At 41.3% G+C, this 23331-nt stretch overlaps 1 long non-coding RNA gene across 2 annotated transcripts; it reads left to right on the forward strand.

The window, feature by feature from the left end:
- Positions 1 to 970: 970 nt before the first annotated feature.
- Positions 971 to 12869, forward strand: LOC138717449 (uncharacterized). Of its 2 annotated transcripts, none has more exons than XR_011336860.1 (3): positions 971 to 1308; positions 2307 to 2558; positions 12611 to 12869. It is a non-coding gene; the product is annotated as an uncharacterized lncRNA (long non-coding RNA). The 2 variants fall into 2 exon arrangements; XR_011336859.1 differs by lacking the exon at positions 12611 to 12869 and adding an exon at positions 10338 to 10612.
- The last annotated feature ends 10462 nt before the right edge of the window (positions 12870 to 23331 follow it).

A 23331-nucleotide genomic window follows, 5' to 3' on the forward strand; every position in this document is an offset into this window, starting at 1 on the left:
TCTGTCTTAAAATCAGTCTGAAGAAAGCCTATTGGCAGAGATTGCAGGACTGCAGAGTTGCAGCAATAACAGGAGTGAAATCTTTCACAGGAGCCAGCCTGTGCAGCCTCCCTTGGAAACCACCAACCAACACCAAATGAAATAGTCTCTTCTCCAAGCACACAGCTCATTTCATACATGCTTGGCCATGCTGCAGTGTGTGCATGTGTGTGTACACATGTATTCCTTTTAAGATATTAAAGCAAACACCCTCTGCTGCACATATTCTTCTAGGAGAAAAGATGAGAGTATAAATGTGGGATAAGTGTTAACTGGATTGCATGAAGCAATACTGTAAGATAATGAGACAGTCTAATGGTGAACATGGTAACTGAATACATGGAGAGTAGAACTGAAATTTTAGCATAATGTCTCCAAACTGGAATTTGTGTAATCAAACTCTGTAAAACACGTCTAGACTTGCCTGCTGCTAAGAATAGCACCAATCTCAGCATAAAGGAAACTGTATTAATTTCTGTGTATACTGTGGTTGAGATAAAGTTGATGATGGTTGGGTTGTTCATTTTAAAAGGCAAAGTATGGCATGCAGTCTTACTCCTCACAGATTCAGCTCAGCAAGATATCTTAACTTTAAATAAAGGGTTTGGCCCTGACAAACAGTTTGCTGAATGAAGGCCTGTCATGAATAGTGCAAGAAATGAGCACATTTCAGAAGCCTAAGAAACATCCTCCTGTAAAATTGTATCTTTGCAGGACAGCAACAGGCACCTCTCCTCTTACATAGCCAGCTGTTCCAGAAATACTCACTTGTTTACTGTCGGCAGCGCGTGCACAAGGAGATCACGCCTCTGCTCCTGCGCCACAATTCAAAGGCACACGTAATGAGGCTGCTGAATCCTCCTGTCAGCAGATCTCGGTTTTCACTTCTTCTTCACTACTTTGCAAACTCTCGGCTATTTTTTCCCCAAGCTGCAATACAGGGGGTCTTAGATATTCTTGCCATTCTCCCCCTGCCTGTCATACACCTTGTTTCCAAGTATGGTCACTATGAGGGGACTGTCACTTGGAGCCTTTGTGGAAAATTAATGGCAGACGGGAAAGGGCAAAAAAGACAGGACAGATGGCTCTGTCACCACCACCAGCCTGATGCCATTAGGGAGCTTCAGTGCTCTGCAAATGCCACTCTGTTCCGCAGACTTACTCTGAAGTTGATCCGATTGCACCCTTGGCAGCTGTCTTTCTTCTTTTTTATAAGATTTTTCCTTCTCCTTTGACTTACCGGGCTCTTCCACGTGGCGAATGCAAAAGGTCAGTTTTTAAATTAGTGACTGGGTGCTGATGGAGTGAAATACTGTTTAACTATAAGAGTATTGGCATCTTGCTAGACGTGGCGTTGAATAGTGTTGTTAATAGGGCTTGTTTACTTGTTGGTTATCATCCAAATCGGGTCAGCTGAGACTTGAAGGGGCAATGAGTAAACTTCTAATTTAGTAGATGACCAGAGTGATGTCACCTCACTTTATTCTTTAAAAAGCGTTCCATCTAGTTTCACTTTCACAGTGAAACACACACCCGTAGTATATTGGGTTCACATTGAAAGCACAAAGAGATGTGTCTCCTTATGCAAGCAGAGCCAGACAAACTGTGGTTTGGTTTGTCCTAATACTCGTGTAAAAATATGACTAGGATTTTAGGCATTTAAAACATGAAGAACTTTGATAGGATGAATATATTACGATGAGATACTGGGCTGTGAAGTCAGAGTCTACAGAGAGAAAGCTAATACCCTGTCCTCTGGAGAAATGGGGCTATAATATCTAGTTATGATTGTAATTATAGGAAAAGTTTCACGTTGCACACATCCCAAGACAGTTTGCTGTTAGGAAAGAACAATTCACGTCAGGCATATTGGCTTGCAAATACTGGTATATTTGCAGTATTTTGTTAATTAGATACAAGATTAAACATTTTTCATGTACGTCATTTTTTATACTGTATGAGAACATTTCCAGAGTTGGACAAAATTAAAAACTGGAGAATCAGACTGATAACCACAAGAGCTAGTGCTCCAGTGTGATTTGGAATGGAACCATTTGTCTACATGTGAAAATGTGTCACTGTCCCAAATCTACAGATAATATTCACTGTGGCCACTTGATGTGAAGAATATCTGAGATCTTGCAAATTCCCAGGGATGTTCATGGGAATTCTGAGACAGAAGTAAACAGACCATATATCACAGGGGATTCTTGTCATTCCTGTATCTCTCTCCAGAGGAGAGGTACAGCCTGTTTCCCTACTACCAGGTCTGGCCCCTGCTTGATGTCAGCTTTTCCCATGATGGTTTTGCAATGGACACCAACACTGCTGAGTATTGGAAAGCACTCTCCTGGAAACATAGCTACAAATTGCTTCCTGGAAGACAGCTGACATCCCACCTTCTGGAGCTTTTTCTGTTGCTGTGAAGCAAGGATATTTTTTGTCATCATAACAGGGTATCACCAAGCCAGTGATGTCATTCCTTATGGAGAAGCCTGCAGTTCCATGTGCTCAAACAGGTTAGTTTTGTTTTCCTGATCAAACTCATCTTCATGCCTGATTCAATGAAAAATTACAATTAAAATTTTAAGACAAGATGTATCTCCACTTTAGGCAAAAAATACTGATTACGTAGTGATATGTTAACAACAATGACTGATTATAAAGTATTAAAAGAATTTACATGACCTGCCTGGAAAAAGGAACCCGAAATAATTGAGCTTGCTGTGTTGTAGTACTGAGGTTTCTAGTCCCCAGCTTTGTGACATTAACCCATGTCTCAGAGAAGAACACTTTGGGATGATAATCTGCAATAGGGATAAACTCTGGATTTGTGAAAACAGAAGCTGAGCAATGTATGTAGCAGCAGGAATATCCAGGATGAGACACTTTTCCTATAATCAAGCAGTCATTGATAAGTTTTTTACGTTTACCTAAATCTTTCTGTATTCTTCCTGTTTCTTTGAGTAAGAAGTTGTATCTCAGTTACACAGTTACCAACAGACCTCACTTCTACTTCATGTTCAGATGACTAGAATGGGAGTAAATTTTATTTTTTGAATTTACAAAATAAGATGGTATGCAGTGACAATATCACTTACAAGGTTAAACAGGGAAAGGTGTAAGTCATTGTACACTGGCGTATCCGCTTAACAAAATAGTGACTTTACCTTCTGTGGGTTTCATTGATATGTCAGCACTCAGTGCCATGAATGGTAAACATGCTTTTGAGTTGGAAAGCCTGCTGCAGAAACCAGCACTGAATCTGTTGCAACCAAAACAACCTCCCAGAGCCATTCACTTCCAGGCCTGGAAACATCTATTTGTGTATTCAACATATTATCCTAACTTTAATTAGCGGCTGAAAGCAAAAAGTTTGTTGAGAAGGATGAAAAAGCGTAACTGCAGTCCAATATTCACTCTTGTTAGGGGACATACTGATTACAGGAGGTGCCATGTAGGAACTTCAGATTAACACATACGTGCAATTTCATGTCTTATATTAACTACACAGGAAGCTTCCACGGTCCCTAAATTGACTGAGGTCATTTTCCGGGATAAACCAGAAATACCCGCCTCACTTTCTTGACACAATTGCCTTGTGATCTCTGTTTCTCTCCCTTCCCAATTGTCTTGAATTTTCCCCCAACATATTGTCCCTGCTCCCTCTTTTTAACTGCTCAGGTATTCTGTCCTTTGCCCAGCTGGATGACTTGACTTTCTTAGCCTTGGCCTAGATGTAGCACTTCTACTTGTTGTCCTTGAGGAATATAAATAATAAAGTGTTGTCAATGGAAGACAAGCACAAGACTCTTGTTTTCACAGATGGAAGCTTTTGTTCATGTTTCCACCTGCTTGATATCACTTAGACATATCAAAATGCATCAAATAATTTCCTACTCTTGCATTTCCTTGTCAACAAATGCTATAATCCCCACAGGAAAGTTATTTCATGACGAATGGAAGAGTCCTTTGTAATTTCCATGGAAGAACAGATGCCGTACCATTCCTTCATTTCTCTTTCACATCCCAGGTGCAAGACCACCTTGACCACGTTCAATTCTTGTTCTGCATCCCCCCTTTATATGGCAATAAGTATATGTTGCTACCACGAGATCTCACTGGGACAGTTGCAGAGGTAGTTTATGAATATCAGGTTCTTAGGCAATCCACAAAGCCTAACATGAGGTTAGTTTTTCCAGGCTGCAAGCCTGAGTCATGTGCTTGGTGGAGGGTAACTAAATAACATTTGCCAGCTTAGAGCGTATGTTTGAAAAACAACGGTGTTGTTAGAGTAAACCTGGATTTACGTCTGCAAATTTGGCCTGCAGTTCCTCTCTTTGGCATAAGGCCTTGGTGCTATGAAGAGCCTACACGAGGCCTAATGAAAAAGCAGGATGAATAAAAAATACTTGTGATTTTAATTATTTCATTTAGCAGATAGACGAGTAAATAACATTTTTCCAGAAAGAGACTCAAACTTGAAGATGAGGCTATATCTTAGGACAGAATGATGATGGTAATTCCTCAGTGGCAATGTGTGGAGGATAAGCACCAGACCAGGACTGCCTATCTTAGGAACAGACAAACCCACAACAAAAGGAGAGATGGAGCCTCCGTATTTCACATGTTCTTCCTGGACTGTAGGCCAGAAAGGAGACTGCCACCTGGAGGTATAGGTATGGTGGACCAAGAAAAACAGAACCAACTGTTGGAAGACATTGCCTGTCCCCATCAGCCATGACTCCTGTGTTTTCTTATTTCATGCCCCATTCAACCTTCTGGAAGAGCAACCACAGTGCTAGCAGTGTTGTGGCAAGACAAAAGAAGGCAGAGATTAACAAGTGGATGGAGTCTCTCTATCTTTACTACTCCAAAATTTACAAGAAATACTGATGAGCCATTGCAAGCTACAGCTTATTAGAAGGGAAAAAGGGACCATAATCTTTTTTTTCCGCTAACAAAAAGTCTGTCTTTATAAGCAGAGAGCAAGCTTCTGTGTTCCACTAAATGTAATGCTGTGGATCATAAGTGATGTGGAGGCCAGGACAGTCTTGGTGTATCCATTTCAGTGTCTACCTAGCACACAACTGCCTCATACTCATTGAAGCCTGGGGAATGCAAAAGGAAAGGGCTTCTCAAAATACAGCCTTCCATAACATCTTATCAAATATACGGCATTGCAGCAATGGGCTGGAAATAAGAAGGTCATGTGTAGTGACTCAGAAGCCATATTTATGGTAAGCGAGCGGTAGAGAGGAGGGGCTAAGAATGAAGATGCTACATGGGGCTGGTGTAGAAATGTTAAAAGTCAGGACTATATGAATGTACCATGCACATGGTCTTAGTAATACAGGATGCTTAGAACAGACGGGATGCCTAGGAGGACATAAGCAAGGTGTTGGATAACAGGTTATTAAATGTCACGTGAATGTCACGTGAATGAAAGTGTGTCCTACACTAGGTCAGGTGAGTGCTAATTAATTATGCCTGTGTCAGCAAAATGGGTAAGAACTTACAGTTGCTCTTGAAAAATAGTTACATGAAGTTGAACAAGATGCTTGTATTATCTGGACATGTAAGGCAAGAGACATGATTTCCATGATGTGATAGTCCCAATGCCGTTGTGAGGCACATTTAATACTTATGAGCAGCAAACAAGGAAAACCATGGAGGTTATTATCGCAGTTGTGGAATAAGAAATTCATGTGGTCAGAATACTGATTTGAATGATTTCTCTAACAGACTATAATTGATCAAAACCCCAAACTTATGTAAAATGTAGCATATATAGGCATACAGGCATGTGTGTGTAGCCTAAGAGAAAAAAAGTGAAGAAACAATCTACCCTAAGACAAAACACAGCTAGGGATTTTATTACCTACAGACTAACCTCCCTGCTCACCAGAATTTGGAACATACTGTTTCTTCATTCGTCCATACCTGCTCTCTAGTATCAAAGATTCATCACTCTAACATTCCTTCAAAAGCCTGGGGTAAGCTTATGGATAACCCACACCTCTCACCCTACATGCTGATTCTTGTTTTACAATAAAAGTGTTTTGAAGGGGAAGGCTGCTGAGCCCATTTTCTTAACTAGTTTGGAAATATTTTTTAACTCTGAACCTCTCTGAAGTTGATTTTGGAAGAGTTCAAGAACGAGAAACATGACATCAACTTTTCAGGGCAGCAAAATGGAAAAGGAAACAGAATGGTTCACCAACAGTCACGACCATGGAGAGGAAGTTTCTTTGATCAATCTGAACTGGCTATCTCTGCTTCTTTTGTTAGGAAGGATGCAGGGAAGGGCTTTGGGTTTTTTTCAGTGAAGGGTGCTGTTAATGGTATATTTACAGGAACGACTGTAGAGAATAAGAACATTTTGGAATATTGTCTCCATGGTAAGTCTAATACACAGTTTTATTAAACCAGTGGAAATAATTCTTCCATATTTCCAAGGGCCCTGGGAGTTCAGTGTGTCACTTAGCCACCATCAGCTTTTATTATTTGATCTGACTCTTAAAACATTGGCAGTTGCAATTAGTCAATATACATATCCAGAAAAACAAGCATCAATAATGTCAGCCAAAAAAGATATGTGAGTAGCTTCTGTATATAGATGACATTTGTTACTACTGTGGAGACTGAGATGAATAGCTGTGTGACCAAGCTCAGACCACAGTCTCTTCATGTCTGCAGAAGGACTCCTTAATGACAATTTGGCCATCTACACCGACAGACATTTTCAAACTTTTTCAGAAAGCTGCAATCAGCATGCTGCATAATTCACTGACAGCAAAGTCAGTCCCCATTAAACTCTTGCTATAGGAAGTGCACTGTCAAGAAGAAGCAGTAAGTAACTTGGAGGTGGCAGGAAGTAATCTGGAACAACACTGCTCAGGTCAACTGGCAATAGCAAGTGGGAATGGAGACCCAAGAGCAACAAGAACGGATTAAAAAAATTGAACAGAAAGCCCTCCTATTCAATTAAACCTTATATACTTAAATTATTTAGCAGCTCAACTCAAGTAATGTACTTTGTTGGAGTATTTAAGAAGGCACCAATCTTCTGGCCTTCCCCAGACATTCGTGACCTTTCTGTGTCCTTGGTCTTCCATAGTCTCAACCTAAGCAAACATCATCTCTCCTTCATCATGGTCACAGAAGAGCACATACAAACCAGTTCTTGAATACTACCATCACTCTTCACTTGAGTAGAATGACAGCAGTGACAAAATTAAGTAGAAAGTTTAGTTTTGTATAGAAAACAGAACCAGGGAATTCTATTTTGATAAAACTGTTGAAGTGATGATTTAGTGAACAATTCAAAATCCTATGCTACTTTGCCAGGAGAGAGGAATCTATATAATCTCTTGCAATAGTCTATCATTCCAAACAATCAGAAGCCATTGAGTGATGCCTGGAAGCTCAGCATTTAAAGTTATGTTAATGAGCAAACACATTACTTTTCTCTTAAAGTGAGTAAAATGTTCAGTTGAGAGAACAGAATTAATAATGTGTGTTTTAATGGACTCAAAGAAGAGTACATTAAAAGGTTTAGATCCTAAATCTTTTAAATAAATGTATTCCAGTTAAGGATGGTTTTTTACACAGTTAAAATCTTTAGATTCTGCTTGACTTGACTGAAAGATATCAAGAAAAATGTTTAAATATTAAGATTTAATGTCTCACTAATGAGTACATATGTACAATCACGATCCAGGTCTAATTCCAGCAGCTCGTCTAACCCTGCTCTCCTTGGTGACAGCCTCCTTGCCAGTTGGACAGGTCAGCTCTGCCTTGCCTGGAATTTTCTTGATCTTCTCTCTTGAGTGGCAGCTGCTGGCACCCTGCGAGCACAGGGAATTCTCTGGCATATTGTGAGTCAGGCACAGCAGACACCTGAGCACAGCAGAAAAGCCAGCTGAGATCCTGCTAACTGAGGGCAAAGAACACTGAGAAGAGAAAAATGATAGGAGGTTGTTGCCCCAGACCTGAAGGTCTAATGGCTTTTTAATTAGTTTCTGTCCAAACAGTAGCCAAGCTGACTGCAGTACCAGTGTGTTAAACCCACATGTGCACGTGTGCCTGGTGACTGTTAAATTCAGGTGCCAATAGGCAAAGCCACCTCTCCATGCTGCCAGTTAGCAGAAGGCAGGAATACCCCAGATATTCAAAAAAGTCTTAATTACTACCCTGGGGTTGGGACTAGTGCTTCAGTCCTCAGGTCACCCCATCTGGCTCTGCATGGGCTTGGTAAGCAGTGGCACCACATTGCATGCACACCTGGAGTCAGCTGCACCTCACTGCACCTGAGCCCAAGGTAGGGCTGGGAACACTGTGCTGAGGTCTCTGACATGGATCTGCTTTGCCACGCTCCCATTCAAAGGGTGGCACACATTGTTACACCAGAGTTGGGACCTGGAGTTTCTCTGCATCTGCAGCATCACTTATAGCCACAAAGAATAATCAGCCCATGAGTATCAGATGTGCTTCCTTTGGCTTCAAAGCTTTCATTAGACTGGAAGCATTTAAAATACCACCGTTAATAGCGGCAAGCATTTGCAAAAGCACAGCAGGCACATTTCTTACTGCTCTGTTGTTTAATAAGTGTATTTCTTATTAACTTCAAGTATCTTGCTTTGTGTTACAATTGAAGATCTCCTGGGAATTTCTTTTAGAGCAACAATCTCAAGCTGACTCCTTAGCAGAGTTGTCCAGAATCAAAATGTCACTCCAGTCTGCATAGTTTCCATGTTCAGGAAGGCAGTCCCAGCCAGGTGTACTCCTCCTTACCAGCACAACTAGCAGATATCACTATGCAGCTTTCAAGTCATTGGAAGGATGATACGATATGAGATTTTACACACGCTTGCAATTTTTTCTTTAGAGAGGATGCTTCAGCAGAGAAATTGAGCCAATCCTGTAAATACTAGAATTTTCTTTGGGTAGAGAATCTCAGTTATACTCCTCATTGCGTGTTTCAGGTGTTGCAGAGGAGGCCAGGGCTTTTGAGGAGCCTGGAAGAGGGCAGTAGTAAGGAGTAAAGACTACCTTGGGGAAGGCATCTATTAAATTGCATGCCTGTCACAATCAATATTGTGCAAATATCCATTAAGAAAAAAGGAAATTAAAAGAAAGTAAAAAAAGAGAGCAAAAGGAGGAAATGAAAGGAGAGAGGAAAAAGGAGAAAGAGAGAAGGGAGAAAGGAGAAAGAGGAAAGGAGAGGAGGATGTACTAAATTCACCTGTTAAAAGATTTAAAAGGCTGACTTGAGTGGGTAGTTATGAAATGCAAGGGCTCATTATACAACAGAAAGGTTCAATTTGCAAGACATCATCAGAGTACTCAGTTTAGAGTCGTTAGTGAGGAAAACAGATTCCAGTGTTGATAAGGAAGTATACAGTGCCTATGTGGATGTGCATGTTCACTTCTTAAGCTGTCTTAATTAAAATATCAACCACTACAACAGCCTGCTCTCCAGCCTAACGTTTCCTAGTTGATTTCTTGGATGTATCTCAACATGCCAAAAAGGCTTAGGAAGGGATTTCAAGAACAAATAATAGTATTTCATGAAGGTATTCAAGGAAGGCATCCCATGCTATGGGGAAGTATGTTGAAGCCCAAAGAGCTGTGTGGGACCTTACCAGACAGGCTGTCATGGCCAGTGTCACCAGCTAAGATGACAGAGGTAGCCATGCTAGGAACAGAAACAAGTGTAATGGCTGTCACAGCGATGCATCCAATAAAGTCATCCATACATTCAGAAACATTTCGACAGATAGTTTTGGCAAAATAGAAACTTGTGATTGCTGAGCAACCCAAAACATGTACCTATTAACCAGCCAGTCTGCTGCCGTTTCAATTGGAAATAAAATTTCCCCATTAAAATATAGCCTGTGGCAAACAGATGCCCTAGTTTGCCATTCACAGGCCAGGAGAGGTGATCTGCCATACAATTGGATCACAACAAGGTCAGAAGCCAGGACTATGGATTTCTACCATGAAATAAGTAATGGCATAATTTTATCTTTAGCAATCACTATAGGAAATCTTTAGTCAGAAAGAAGTCAGAAAATCCTGCTAAATCTTCTCTGTGAAGCAGATCAGCTGCTATCCAAATGATAGGAGCCTAAACTGATGAATTACACAATGATGCTGACATTAAGTCTTGAAGTGTCTAGATCTTTTTTGGTTTTCAAATATGTCTACCCTCTGTTGGAGAGTCAGCATGTGTTGTCACAGGTCAGCTGCCTAATTTTAACCACTAATGGAGCTCATTTATCCCCTGGATCCAGATTCGAACCAGAAATAGGAAGCCGAGTGATGGTCATGTGTTTGACAAGGAGCCGGGCAGTGGGCCAAAACACATTTGAGCTGGATGGAATTTCTTGCCCCTGTGAAAATGCAGCGCTAAATCTTCCTCCCCCACTCGCCTCTTTACACACAAGTGGATCCCTCTAGTACAGTGAACTGTCACCCGAAACTAACAAGGAGGATGTGTCTCCCGGCAATCCGAGCTTCGGTCAAAAGTTCACCACTTGCCAACCCCCCTATGCCAACTTGGACCAAGATTTCTGGAATGGTTAGAAAAATATTTTAATGTAATTCACCTTGCTATGCTATTTCATTAATAACCTCTAAAAATGCAAAGAGTGCGTCCTTAAAATTCCTTGACATCCTCAGCATATGACTAATAATAATGAAACTTTCTCGCTGACAGCGGAGCCATGCTGTGAATGCTCTGTTTTCCCTGGAGTTTCATGGAGCCTTTAGCAAATGCAGTACATTTGCCATGTCCATTTTTTTACAGACTAGTAACTGCTGTTCAGCCAGGCTCGCCTGAGCTAGCTCTTTGTCCATCCCACTGAACTGCACTTTTCTTTCTCCCTGCACTGTTCTATTTTTCTCACAAGAATATTTCGTCCAGGCATGATTTGGATGTATGTGAAATATTCTTTTACACATTACGTCTTTCTTATTTTCTCTGTACTTGTTTTCAATTCAGTCTCCCAACGTCTTCCAAAATATGTCATCCATGCAAAGCACGGAGTTGTTACCAGCCCAGGACTGCGTGTGCTCCATACCACACTGAGTGAAAAGGGCTCAGCCCGCGGATAGGGGCACAGCGTGTCTGACATGCCATTATATAACATGAAACCAATGTATACAAGACTGTCTTTAAAAGTGTATTTTACAGAGATCTCTATTTCTATACTTACTCCAAGCATTTCTTTCTAAAATAGCCTTTTGGGAGTCAGTGGACAAGACTCTGCTCACTGGGGCTAAGGGATTGCTTTCCACTCCATGTCTGCGTTCAGACTGCTCAGACTAGGAGTTTATAAACCATTGGGTGGTATCTACGATTAGATTAATTCCAGATCATTATTTTTGCCCCAATGGCAAAAGCACAGCAAAGAGTCAAAAGTGTTTCATTCTAAACACCTCACAGACTAGTAATAAAACAAAAATCCTCTCATCATCAGCTTTTTTAAAACATGAGTCTTTTAAAGACCTGATTATGGCCCATATAGTGTGCTCCCTACCCATCCTCAATAGGTCTGTCTCTCCTGCATACCCCAGTCTAATGGAATCATGTTCCACAGCTCCTAGATGACATACAAGCATTTGGACATGCTGTGGTAGGTGATCAGAATAGATGTAGTTATTCTTTGGAGCTATTGATTTTCCATCATGAGAAGCACTTTCCATCATGAGAAGCCAAATCAAGAGTACTACCAAAACCCATGAGAAGATACAATCCAAACATATCCTCTCCAGTGAGCTTAGCCAGAGGAAGAGTTCTCTGCGAGCCACCCTACACAATGCCCAACTGTTCGGCTCCCTTGTTTTGCGTTGTGGTGTCTGCTCATACTACATTCAAGCAGAGGCTAACAGGCAGATTCCAAAGAGTGTAGAAAGGGGAAGTGGATAAAAACTATTTTTATAGCCTTATGGCCTTCCACTGCACTAATTCTAAATTGCCACTTTCCTAATGAGTCCCATTTTTTCCTAAATCTACCCTGTGCCTGTCTCAATTAGCAATTTATTTTTAGATTAAGATTGTGTCATATATACTGAGAATTTATTTCTGACCACTTCACCCACTAACAGATGTAATCTTCTAGTGGAGGTGAGGTTGGCCACTTAAGGAGTTTTCCAGAAGTGAAATGGAGATGGAATATTTTTTCCCAAGTATTTCCCTAGTTGCTCATTATTTTCCTATTTGTTCAAAAATTGGGCCCACAAAAAATCCGTAATTTTCCAACCTGCCCTAGAGGTAAGAGAAAACAGGGGAAAAAAAAAAATTATCAAGACAGTTTAGTGACATTTAAATCTAGAATACTCATGGATGGCTGCAAATATTCCCAGCCTCAGTTGCTTTGGATTTTGAAAAAACACAAACAACTAACAGTAGGCTTGGAAATGCACTTTTTTGTGGCAGGGACATTTGATTTGTGTTTTAGAAAACAGGCAGAAGCTAGTTTTTCTTTAAAGTATGGGCAGCTGTAACACCTCCACCAAACACTGCCGTATGGACATGAACAGTGCTTTGTATTTTTTCCCAAAGGTTTGGCCAATGTCTCCAATCACCATTCATAATCCTGTGGTACATGGTGCAGCAGCAGCTACAGTCTGTTGGGGAATAGTCATTCACTTTCCACGACCTCCAGGAGAGAAAGAAGGACCTGCTTCACCTCCAGACTTTCATTATGTTTGCCAGAGAATGAAAAAGAATATGTCTGTATATGTCTATGTGTATATAATGTAGATAGATACATGTGTGCAAGTATATTTGTTTACACATACATATATATACTTTTTAATCACTTTTACTGTCTTTTTCATGGTAAACTGTCCATTTATGACTGCATGTCAGAATACGTTTATCTGTGAGTACATCCAAAGGAGGGCTGAGGGGAGACCTTATTGCTCTCTACAACTACCTGAAAGGAGGTTGTAGAGAGGAGGGTGCTGGCCTCTTCTCCCAGGTGTCAGGGGACAGAACAAGAGGGAATGACCTCAAGCTCCACCAGCGGACGTTCAGGCGGGACATCAGAAAAACATTTTTCGCAGAAAAGGTCATTGGGCACTGGAACAGGCTGCCCAGGGAGGTGGTTGAGTCACCATCCCTGGAGGTGTTTAAAAGACGGGTGGATGAGGTTCTCAGGGACATGGTTTAGTGGCAGATAGGAATGGTTGGACTTGATGATCCTGGAGGTCTTTTCCAACCTAGTGATTCTGTGAAGTGGCCAGTACACTAGCAGTGTACAATTCTGAGCAGTCATGAGCCCCATTTACTCAGAAAAGCCAAATGTACAAGCACTGTATGTAAACTCATCAGTGGAAAGCAGTCAATACATATAAATTAATCAAGAAAACAGTTTCTGGATAGAGCCGTTTATATAAGAAGCATTTCTGCAGGCTCATTCTTACTGCACTTGCCGTTGGTCAACAGTGTCAATACGGTGCTTCTGAAAACTTCTATTCTGAAAACCAAACCTATTGCCCCAGTCTTTTCCTTCTCTCTTTCCTGCCAATAGGAAACCATTTTCTTGTTTTCCCAACTGTTGCTCACTGTGGGTCAGCAACTCTGTGAATCTGAAAACCTCAGTGCAGGTGGGAGCAGGCTGTCAGAAGCATATTTCACACATCAGCAAGACCTGCCCTGAGTAGGTTTACATAGCACAATGTCAAAGAAGGTTGTAACAGCCAGCTGGCCACCCTTGCCAGGCATGCTGCTTATACTGGAAGGGCTGAGATGAGGGTGCAAGTTCCCAGAAAAATGTCCCAATCCAAACCAGGCCCACAGAAGTGAGGGGCACCCATTGATGCCACACATGCCAACACATCTTGCCACAAAAAATGAAGGAACCATATTGGGGTCTCTAGAGGTTGAGACTTCAGCTGACTCCATCAAAAAGGCTGTAAAGGATGACTCTGGTGGAGGAGGGGGGCATAAAGTGAAAGTTCACTCCTCCATGACAGAGGAACCAGTGCTAGAAAGTAACAGCATCAGGGAAAGCCGTCAAAACTATCAGCTATGACAGAACTAAATGGTGATCTGCTCAGTGCTTATCGTAGAGTCAAATGCTAATTAACCTCTTCTAGGGTTTTTGAAGAGGTTAATGTTCTAAATAAAGGGAGATTTCCATTCCCTCTCAAAAAAAAAAAAAAGAAGAAAAAGAAAAGAAAAGAAAATACTTAGTAGAGCTGTGGAAAATTAATGCCTTTGGTTTGAGCTAAGTGTTTCCACTAAAGACAACAGCAAACTGGAAATGTTATGGGTCCTAAAAGAGGTTGGAGCAGAATCTTATCCATGAATCTGCTGCATATCAGCCTTCAGGCTAATTAGCCCTGGTAAGCCAAAGTGCTCTTTCCAGTCCTTGTTTTCAGAAGTTCCCCTGCCATATCTTTTAGATATGAAGGATTGATATCTAGGTATCAGGTGCTCAGCCTTCCCTTTCCATGAAATCTCTTTCAAATTACCTCTACTTAGGTAGCTGATAATTGTGAAAGATGTGTGTAATAGGCTGTTAAGTAGGTAAGAAAGTAGGTAGGTAGGTAGAGAGGTAGATAGACAGACAGATAATCTTGATAGGAAACTACAACTTCAAAAGCATTTGGGGCTCTTCATTGTGAAATATATGTATATGTGTATATATTGTGTGCATGTTTTCATAAAAAAATGAATTATTTTTCTGAAAAGCAGAAGAATTGACCCTTTGTTGATAAAGAAACTCGCAACTGACTTAGGAACATAGCTGAAGAAAAAGATGTGTTGACTTAGAAAGAATTGTCTTTTTACTAAGTTAATGAGAATGGTACAGTACTCTTCTTAGTGTTTCTTGTATGTGTGGAATCGATACTTTAGCATGTGTTCTTCTGGATGTAGAAGAAAATACAGTTATAACTAAAGCATGTATAACTACTTAGATGAAAACATGTAGTTTCAAGATGCCCTGAATACCCTTTGGAAAGTTGATTTTACCCTTGTGCCAGATTTCTTCATTTCCTCCGGTGCTACAGGAGGGATCCTTAGGCTAGGCAAGCTAGAGACTGCTCAGCTGATGAATACTATCCTATCTCTATGGGGCAACTGACTTTTGACACTGTATCAGGGCAGTGTGCAAAATAACCTGAATAAAACCTGGTGACCAAACTCTGAAGGTCCAGTGAAGAGTAAGACACACACTAAACTGGCCGTAAGCAGAAAAAAAAAACAGTGCACCTTTAATTCTGCCTATATGGACTGCAGTGCAAGAGAAAGTATAGGGTCAAAGAGGTTATGACACCTCCTCCAACACTGGCTTCAAACAGTGTAGCAGTACTTTCAGGTCAGTGGAGCAGGTACCTGGGTGTGTTTTGCTGAATAATGAATGTCCTCCTCCCCCAGGAGAAGATGCTCACTTGGAAAAGAGCGTAACACCCATTCATCTTCATGTGGTTTCCCCTAGAGTGTGGCTACAAGCTGTGCTCCACATGGGAAGGGGCAGGAGCAGAGTATCCCATGCTGCGGGAATGTGAAGACTGTGGAGTCTGCATGGTGCTGGAAGGCGAGAGACTGAAGTATGGCTTGGCACACGCTGGCTGGAAAGACACAGCATACTGAAAGACATGCTTCTGTCCTCGGCTGTGCAGGAGGCTAGGATGTAGCACGGGATGTGTGGGAGATGGAAGGAGCCATAAGGGATTCCCAAGGCTCTCACTCTTCCTCTGAAGTATGGGGTTAACAGCAGGCTTTCCCAACAGTATTTTTCTTGCCTGTTTCTCATTTCCGTGGAAATCACCTGCAGCTGCCTTGCTGGAGCAGCCCGAGCAACTACTAGCCTGCCCCAGGAAGGCACGCAAGGGCTCCAGTAGGCAACAGTATCCCTGCACAGCAAAACCACCTCCCGCTGCAAAATCACGTTCCAGTTTATTCCTGGGCCAGGAGGAGAGGAGCAGAACAGGACAAGAATCACACAGGATGGTAAAATTAACAAAAACTATGTCTTAATAATGGGCAAACTGTTTTATTCAATGCAGCAGTTGTACCGTTTCAACAGTCAGAGACATAGAAATAGCTTTGAGCTGCATTCCTACCCCACTCTCTCTTTGGCCAGCTCTTCAGCGTTCATACGCTTCTCTACAATAAACCATCCTCTCATCTGGTCAGTGAATGGTCTGTGAGTTAAAAATCCATTTCTGAAAACTGTAATTCAGAAAGTTATGCCAAATCCTGAGACTAAACGAAGCCCTGACTGTTGATTTCTTCTGAAGCATCAGCTCTAAGTATTCATCACCCTTTGTGCTTGGCTATTACTGGCTAATACAGAACCTCAACAGAAACTTAAAGGTGATTTTTGAAGTTTTCCTCAGTTGGGATATCTTTCTAAACTGAAAATCACATTGTCTTACTTGATAGTGTAAATGGACCTGCACTTCAAAAACTTGATTTTTTAGGATAGTATCTCTATAACTTTAACTCAGAAGACCAGAAGGAAGTTTTTCAGTGCCCACAAGCCTTCTTTATGGAAGAAAGTGCAATCATGTGAGAAGTATGAAATGGCTTACTTTCTCTAAACTGATGGTTCTTACCTCCTCTGCCAGCCCACTGACTGGTTTATATGTACATGTGAAACACTTTGCAGTTCAGGAAACTGCCTACCTTAGCATGAGAAAAGATCCTTCTTTAAAATGCACAGCCATATTGTGTGAAGACCCCAGCACATAAAGTATGCACTTTATGATTTCCCTTTGGGGATATGTTTATTGCATGAGATTTCATAATTTCATCCCTATTCTAGTATTTTTGTGTACAAGCAGGTGCATGGGGCACGGACTACATGTGTCCTTGGCACTGTCTGGAGCATTGTAATTTATTACAAATAATTCATCTGCATTCTGTTTTCTTATCATTCCATATTAAATGGGTTAAATCTGCACAGATACTAATATGAGATTAAGGTAGAGTTTGCAGCTGTGCTACAATATGGCCAAGTATATACTGGTTTCCAGTGGATTGATCTGCAATAAATAGATATTATAATGAAAATCAAAGGACATTTGGGTTTGCCCTCTTCTCCCTCACACAGATTGATTGAAAACTTGCAGCGGCAGCACCTTCCTTTTTTCCTTTTTTACCATCTTCCTCTCTCTTGTTTGTTTCTCCAAATTAATTTCTAAAGATGAGGTTGGTCTTTGTAACCATGAGGACTGAGTCGTCTGTTAAGTATGGCCATAAAAAGTATTAAATGTAGGCCCTGTTTGATTTGAGAAGTCAGGTTATTTTCCAGACCCTGAAATCACACCTATTTACACTCAACCCAGGAGCTATGTTATTTGGGGCAGTTCTAGGCAATGAAAATGCAATTCCCTGTACCATGGCTCCACCTCCAGTATTTTACTATGAATTTTCTTTTTACTTAATTTTGCACTTATTTTGGTTAAAATACACTCTGTTAACATTTTCTAGTGACATTTTCTCAAGGCTTAGCCAAATACACGTTTAAGAAAACATAAATGAACCAGCGAGACCCTCCGGCAGGATATAATATTGCCCAGTTTGAGCAATAAAACTTTGCACTCAAGAAAGGCTTAATTATGAAAGCAAATTAAAGTCCTTTCTTTCCTCATGCCAGCTGTTGGTATTAAATGGAAGGCTGTACAGACAAAAAAGCGTATATCTTACCTGTTTGTGCTCTGTTGAAAACTTGATCATCTTGCCTTTTCCTTGCACCCAGCTACTCGCTCTGTTAAGTTGCAGTCTTTCTCTGCCACCTACCTTCCTCTGTCTGAAACATTATCTACAAAAGTGGAAAGAAAGACACTCCTAAAATGAAAACATTTCTAGCAAATAAGACCTTCATATAAAAATATCTATTTTTCAAAGCAAAGCATGCAAATCTGTGACTGTACACCACCAAAATCAGTGAGATTGGATGTTGCAGGGGAACTGCATATCACAATTATAAAAAGAGTTTAGGGCATATGTTATATTAATAGGGTGGTGTTCAAGCAACCTTGACAGAGCTCAAACACAGCCTGTTACTACTTTTACATCATAGCAATTAGAAAAAATAAAATAAAACAGTAAAAAAAACCACCTGTTTTGTGTTTGGGGGTGATTGTTAGGGAACATTTTGCCCGAAATTGACTGTCTGTCCTGAACACAGCTGAGGAAATGTGTATTCTGTGTCTTATACACAAAACAAAAAATATCTGTACAGCATTTTGGTGAATGTATCTCAGAAAAAGCCAGATTCACCCAACAGTGGTTAAGTGCCAAGGGGGTGGAGGGGTACACACTGATTCAGCTCAGATCTGAATGTGCCACAATACATGCATTAGAAAAACTGCTAGGTCTGCCTCTGAGAACAAAAGTAAGCCAATTTCTCCACTGATTTGTAAAAAAACTTCTCTGAGTTTTCATACTGTAAAATCAAGCCCGAAATTCAATGTGTTCTGTGTGTTCTCACACATGTTAATATATTCCCTCATGACAGCCCTACATTTCCCTTCCAGCCCTGCATAACGATCTCTTCATCTGCCACAATCAGTAGAGGAGAGACAGGTGATGCCTCTGGCCCTTAAGGGTTGGGTAGGACGGGTGAGTGACACACGCCAGATGCTGAGCCCTGATCTGGGCTGCAGCTCCCCTGTAAATACATCATGGAGTAAAATTCACTGCGTACATTCCAGCTGCTGCAGAGCATGTCACTGGAGTAGATGTGTTGTCACATATACAAACACGCACCAAATAGTATCTGTACATCTGATAAATTAGCAGCTAACAGTTAATTCTTAGAGCCACAGGGAAAAAAGAAAAAGAGGAAAAGAAAAAAAAAGCACACTCTCAAAGGACGATTAAAATTAATTATAAAAGGTCTCTAAAGTTGAAAACTAAAACCAAAACAAAACTAGGCTCCTAATGACAGTGAAGGAGACAAGGAAGACAGTGATATGTGTCCCCATGCTATTTTACCATACAGATTTTCATCTTTCATTTCAGTTAATTCAGTGCCCGTGAAAACTACCAAGCCAGCAGCTCTTGAGCCTAAGGTCTTCTGCATCAATGCAGACCCAGAGGCTGCACCTCAAAAACATCCCTGGGAACACCATGGCAACAGTTGCCAAGCCCTACAAAAACAAAAAGCTTTTAGGGAGAAAGAGCACAAAGACTGACAAGATAAGAAAGAAGAAAAGCAATACTGATTTGAATTCATTTCAGCCAAATTTGACACATGTAAACCCACAAGTAGCGCATTCAGCTTCAGTTTAAGTATATGCTGAATTCTTTGGACAGACTGAGGGATTAAAGAATAAAATAGAAAGCAGAAATAGGAGACCTAGTGAAACCAAAGTTATCATCTCATTGAGGAGGTATTTATTGCACAGTATAAATGAGGCACATAACAAATGGACAAAAATTGCAAGAAATTGCAGTCAACGGAAAAACTTTAGCATTTAGGAATATAAATACTGCTATATAGGAGTATAGTATAAGAACTCTGTATAAGAGTACTCATATTAGCTAGTTTGTGAACTGAACAGAATGTTAACTGGTAACTTGAAAGTTGGTATAAAATCACACCAATAAATCTTGCAGGTAGCATAGTGACAGGAGAACTGGTGAGTAAGGTGGGAAGCGGAACATTTGGAGAGACCTGAGACTATTGCTAAGTCTCTTGGCACTTTCAAGAACAAATAGCACATAAATGGAGCTGTTTGCAGCATTGCGTATCTACGAACAAGGAAGGCAGGTGATAGAAACCATCCTGCAAAGGATAACTCTACAAGGGGTCATGAGCAGGAGTCATGGGCTTACATGGGATCACCAGAGCTTTAATTCTAGGTACTTGCAATCTCAATCAGCTATGCAATAGCTCAGAAAAAATACCAGAAACACCCCTGTGCCGTCAGCTCCACACCACCAACCAATCCACGGTTTTTACAAATTCATAGTAGTGATCCCGAAAACACTGTGATGATGACAGTGGGAAAGCATGTCAGCATTATGTGTCTTTAAAATTGTATTGAGGCAAAAAGCTCCAACAGCTGTAAGCATTAGTTTCTAAGAAGGTATTTTACTTTGTGTATACTTTCCTCAAGAGAGATTAAATAATAATAACAAGTACTCGTGTCAATATTTTTTAAATAATATTGAAAAATTGCACAGGTTACAAATTAAAAAGGTACAAAAAAATACCTGAGGACTGGGGAAAGTTACGGAGGTGCATCTATTTTGGCAGGAAAAGGAAGATTATTGTGTGGCATAAAATAAGTTTCATAAGAAACATGAAAAGAAAGTTACATATGAAAGGACTGCTTAGCTCACTGAAGCAAGGCATTACATGAACCAACAGCTGGAAGATCAAGCCAGCGCAACTCAGACTGGAAGTGAGAAACACTAAAGGCAGCTAAGCACAGCAGCAAAGGCTGGATTCTCCATCCACTTTGTGGTATCTTTCAGTCAGGAAAGTATGGCTTTCTGTAAACAGCAAAAGTTTCCCTGAGCTTCTAAAGAGTATATTATCAACAGCATGAAGAATATATGTGGTTAGATTAAAAACAGACAAACAAATAACAAAACAGCAAGTTCCCTTCCCACTAATAAATATTTAGACCTTTTATCAAACATGATGTTCACTGGCCCAGCTTTTGCACTTTGGGTGCTCACAGGCTGGCACCGCATACAGAATTCCCAGGAAGGTGTGTAAAAATTGCAGTTGGTACACATCCCCACTATCATTTTTTCCAAGTCTTTCTGGATATTGATATTTTGTTTGATGATCTGTTTGCTTCTCCAGGGAGCCATTCACAGTAATACCCAATTCTCCTTTTCTGAAAAGGTCCAGCTAAGTTAGAAGAGAACTTTGAATTGCTTTATAGGAATGTTTCCTGGAGGAAGTTGTAACTTTCTGCATCTGACTGTTTATCAGAACCTGTCATTCTTTATTCCCAACCACACGATTTTCTTTTCACATTACTGCTGTGAAATGTTACTAGTGTGTGACTGTAGGAGTAGGCCCATGCCAGTGTTTTAATGGTACACAGCCAATTCTTAATCCATGCCCTTCCTAAAAGTGTGCTTTCCTTCATTGCTGTCATAATTTTCTCCCTGAGATACCCCAGCTGTTTTTTTCCAAGCCTTTGTAGTTCCTTGTGCGACTCAGCCCACCTAACATTCTTTAGTTAGGACCAAGAAAAACTATTTATATATAATTGTAAATAAGCAGTGTTATCATTAGTGAACATAGTTTCTGACCCTTGGTTTCCAGCCTAATTCCTCTTACTGCGGCTGATTTCGCAGAGGGCACCAGGAAGGCAAGACAGCAGCAGTACTTTTGCATGAAGAGTCGCATTGCTCTGCATGGAGGCATTAAAATTTTCTCGTGTCTTACATTAGATAGCTTTACAGTCAAATAGCTGTTTATAAAAGAAACTGAATTAATACCAGGCTGCATCAGACCTGATTGCCCTCACACTTCAGTGTGAGGTAAAACTCCTAAATTCAGCCCAGAAAGAAAGATCCTCCAGGAGACACAACCTAGACCGTCTGCCACATCACAGCACCCAGCAGCACATGTTGGTACTACATCATGAGGTTTTTCTTCACAAGAAACAAATGCTCTTCCTTGGCAAGTGTCAGGTCCTATCTCTGCACGAAGTCATAGGTGAGCAGCTCATACGAACAGGAGGAAGGTATGCTGTGTCTTTGGAGTACGTGTTCAGTCATACTCACCTTCTGAGAAGTGAGGGGGTTTTGTACATTGCACAGTATATTGTTATGTTTGAAACAGGCACAGACCTCTTCTTGGTGCGAAAGCTCCATACCTCTCAGGAGCAGGAACAAACAGGAGAAACAGAGTTGCCCCAAGTGAGGTTCCACAGTGACTTATTGTGAGCGGAAGGGCTTTTCTGAGCTGTTTCCCTTATTTTGGATGCCAGCCACAGAGTGAGTCCTTCCCTGCACTGTGGTTATTTGCTTGCTGCTCAGGAGAAATAAAATGATACAGTATGAGACAAGTTTCTTTTTTGAAGGCCAAGATCTTCCCTTCATTCACTTCATGATCACTGACAGAAAATTTGCTCTGATGGGGGAAGGAGCAGTGCTGGGGCTGAACCCCACAGCCACAACATTCCAGGTTGCGCTGCAGTGTGAAAAAAGAATTCTACCAAACTAGAAGAAGAAGGAAAAGAAATTGTTCCAATATGAATTTTAAATCTTGTACCTGGTGCAGAAAAAATTGAAACTTATGCTCATTAGGCACTGATGCATGATTTTGGCGAAGGCATTCAGAACAATTCCTAGCACTTGGAATACAAAAACTACATTTTGAGGGAAACAAAATAAAGTCAAATTTTTAATTATAAAAATTTCCTGTTGAAATTAATTTAAAGATTTCCAGGTCTTAAAAATTCAAAACGTTTATTCTTTTCAGATTTTTCCCCATAGTTTTTTAAAAAATCAACATTTCCAAAGCAAGACATATTCTTTCTCTCATATTTTCTGTGGGTTTTTATTACGCGTGCTTAAAACATAATTCAAAACGGGTCTCTTTTTGCACTAGCTGTGACCCACACTGGGAAGCTGAACATTTGGAGAGTAGCTATTGACATGAGAACTTAGGTGTCTGATAGAAACTAATCGACCTCCCATGCACCTCCGTCGAAATGAGCAGTAAATATAGATTCGCCTGTTCAGCCTCTCTCTGCCGTGCTCAGCAGAAAGCTAGGGAGTAAATCCAATTTACCGTCACGATAATTTCTTCTTTACCCTCGGCGTTGTTTTCGTTTCTACTAAATGCAAAAGCATCGCCATTCTTGGCATTTGTAACGATTCGAAAATTCCGGGGAAGCCTCCTCCTCGGGAAACCACCGGTTTTTCCTCCTTAAGATTCTCCAGACCTCTCAGTTCCTCCGCCTTCGGTTAGCGGCGTTTTCGGGGCTCGGTGGGATGTGGGGGGGTCACCCCGGTCCCTGCCCTCGCCGGAGCCCAGCGGGGCCCGAGCAGGCGGGGGGGTGGGGGTGGTTCCGGCAGGAGCGACGGCACCGTAAGCACATGGAATGAAATCAATGAAATGAAACGAAACGCTCTGGGAGAGGGGCTGCCCCGCCAAGCGAGCCTGCCCCCTCCTCCCCCGTGCTCCCCACCCCGGCTGCAAAAGGGGGTTCTCCCCGACTCCCCCAACCCTCCGAGCCGTCGGAAGGAGGGTGACGCTCCCCCGGCGGCCCCGGAGCCCCTCCGGTCCCGGCACATTTGCCGGAGGGAGCCGCGCTATAGGCAGGGAGGGCGGGAGGGCTGGG

The sequence above is a fragment of the Phaenicophaeus curvirostris genome, chromosome 2, assembly GCF_032191515.1.
Source record: "Phaenicophaeus curvirostris isolate KB17595 chromosome 2, BPBGC_Pcur_1.0, whole genome shotgun sequence".
NCBI classification, from domain to species: Eukaryota; Metazoa; Chordata; class Aves; order Cuculiformes; family Cuculidae; genus Phaenicophaeus; species Phaenicophaeus curvirostris.